This window comes from Hemitrygon akajei, chromosome 11 (genome assembly GCF_048418815.1).
Source record: "Hemitrygon akajei chromosome 11, sHemAka1.3, whole genome shotgun sequence".
In the NCBI taxonomy this organism is placed as follows: Eukaryota; Metazoa; Chordata; class Chondrichthyes; order Myliobatiformes; family Dasyatidae; genus Hemitrygon; species Hemitrygon akajei.
The window spans coordinates 88,358,034-88,360,785 of NC_133134.1; the positions used below are offsets into that span (position 1 = coordinate 88,358,034).

The 2,752-nt window shown below is 45.3% G+C and overlaps 1 non-coding gene across 1 annotated transcript; it reads right to left on the minus strand.

Moving 5' to 3' along the window:
* Window positions 1–2,680: 2,680 nt before the first annotated feature.
* Window positions 2,681–2,752, minus strand: trnaw-cca (transfer RNA tryptophan (anticodon CCA)). Its single transcript has one exon. It is a non-coding gene; the product is annotated as a tRNA-Trp (tRNA).

Below are 2,752 nucleotides of genomic sequence, written 5' to 3' on the forward strand. Positions count from 1 at the left end.
ATTAGTCTCCAATCACTCAGAAGCCTCATCCTGAATAAGAGACCTCAACACATTTTCAACCACTGAGATTAGGCTAACTGACCTATAATTTCCTTTCTTTTGCCGTCCTCCCTTCTTGAAGTGACATTTGCAATTTCCCAGTCCTCCGAAACCATGCCAGAGTCAAGTGATTCTTGAAAGATCATGACCAATACGTCCGTTATCTTTTCAGCAACCACTTCGGGACTCTAGGATGTATTCCATCTGAACCAGGTGACTTATGCACCTTAAGACCTTCAAGTCTGCCTGGCACATTGAATTGAATGTACTTTATTTCTTACATCCTTCATAGACACGAGAAGTAAAAATCTTTATGTTACGTCTCTGTCTAAATGTGAAATCTACAATTTTTAGTAACTTATAATAGATATTATGTACAACAGGATAGTCAGTATAGCATAGAAATACAGCTACGTCAGCATGAACTAAGATGTCTGAAGGCCTCGTGGAAGAAGCTGTCCCGGACCCTGTTGGAACTGGCTTTTATGCTGCGGTAACTTTTCCTGGATGGGAGCGGCTGGAACTGTTTGTAGTTGTGAGTCGGGTCCCCAATAATCCTTCGGGCCCTTTTACACGCCTGTCTTTGCAAATTTCCTGAATAGTGAGAAGTTCACAACTCCAGATGTGCTGGGCCGTTCACACCACTCTCTGCAGAGCCCTGCGATTGAGGAAAGTTCAGTTCCCATACCAGGCAGTGATGCAGCCTGTCAGGTTGCTCGCAATTGTGCCCTTATAGAAAATTCTTAGGGTTTTGGGGCCCATTCTAAACTTCTTCTACAATCTGAGGTGAAAGAGCGCTGTTGTGTACAGACCACATGAGATCCTCGGTGATGTTTATGCCGAGGAACTTTAAACTGTTCACCCTCTTAAACCGTGATCCATTGATGTCTGTAGTGGTTAGTCTGTCTCCATTCCTCCTCCAGTCCTCAACCATCTCCTTTGTTTTTGCGACATTGAGGGAGAGGTTGTTTTCTTGACATCACTGTTTCAAGATGATGACTGATTCTCTGTAGGCTGCCTCGTTATTGCTTGATATTAGGCTAATCAATGTAGTTTCGTCAGCAAATTTAATTAGCAGATTGGAGCTGTGGGTGGCGACACAGTTATGGGCATACAGTGAGTAAAGGTGGGGGTTTAGTACACAGTCCTGAGAAGCACCTGTGTTGAGGGTCAGAGAGGCAGAGATGAGGGACCCCACTGTTGCCACATGCCGGCGCTCTGACAGGAAGTCCAGGATCCAGCTACACAAGGCAGGGTGAAGGTCAAGGACTCTGAGCTTCTTGTCGAGTCTGGAGGGAATTATGGTGTGGAATACTCAACTGCAATCCAAAAACAGCACTCTCACATAACCATCCCTCTTTTCCAGGTGTATAAGGACGGTGTGTAGAGCTGTGGCTATTGTGGGTAAGCGAATTGCAAGCGGTCCAATGTGGGTGTTAGCATGCTGCAGATGTAGTCCTTGACTAGCCTCTCAAAGCATTCGCTTATTATTTAGGTGAGTGCGACTGGGCACCAGTCATTCAGAAATGTTACCTTGGTATTTTTAGGTACCAGAACACGGGCGGATGTTTTGAAGCAGGAAGGCACTCTACACTGGGAGAGGGAGAGATTTAAAATGTTTATAAACACAACAGTCAGTTGTGCCGCGCACATCCTGTGTACCCGCCTTGCGACTGTCCATCTACGTAATTCGGCCTCAGAGATGACCAAGCTGCAGGTCTCATCAGCTGTAGGTCTCCTGAGGAGTACAGCGCTAGTGACATCGAATCGAGCGTAAAAATGATTTAGCTCGTCTGGGAGAGAGGGAGCAATGTTGGAAACTCCACTGCGTTTAGCTTTGAATCTGCGATGGTGTGTACACATTGCCATAAGCTACGTGCGTTGATGGTCAAGAGTTGAGTGTGGATCTTATCCCTGTATTGTTTCATCTGGAAGTGCATCGAGGATGTTGTCCCCCAGAAATTTGATCAGGATCTATCCAAAGTAGAAACCCTGCGTCAACATTTCCGTGCGAGCAGCTCTTACCGCGCGACACATAGCTTACATTGCCGGTAATCCGCAGGATCTCAAGAAATGCCGCTACGATGTGCGTAAAGTCATCAAGGCAGCGGAACAACAATACAGGGATAAGACCCACACTCAACTCTTGACCAACAACACAGAATGGGGGCTCAATGGGAGGGAAGACTTAGGTTGATACTAGAATAGCATAAAAGATGAGAACAACATTGTGGGCCGAGTTACAGAGCTGTACTGTTCTATGTGATATGTTACATTGGGAAATCTGCTTTGGGACAGGCGGTGGCTTCATTCCGCTTTAAGAAGAAAGAAAATTAATAATGTAGAGATCGTGGAAACGCTGAATGTTTTGAAAATGTAGCCCCTTTCCAGCGATGCTGAATGTTAGCATAATTTTCTTCTTTTATTTCAAATTTCCAGCAACGCAGGTTTTGAAGATGATTTTGTATTTCGATACAGTCTTTCATTTTAGACACGACAGTTCATTGCTAAAATTGGCCTCACTGGGTGCTGTTTTTTCGGCCGGCTATTTTCAAAAGGGCAAAGTACGTTTAATTTCAAGAAGAACAACCAAGCGGACGCACAGCAAACATTTTAATGACAAAATCCGTCGCAATGCTTGTGACCTCGACGTGATTCGAACACGCAACCTTCTGATCTGGAGTCAGACGCGCTACCATTGCGCCACGAGGTC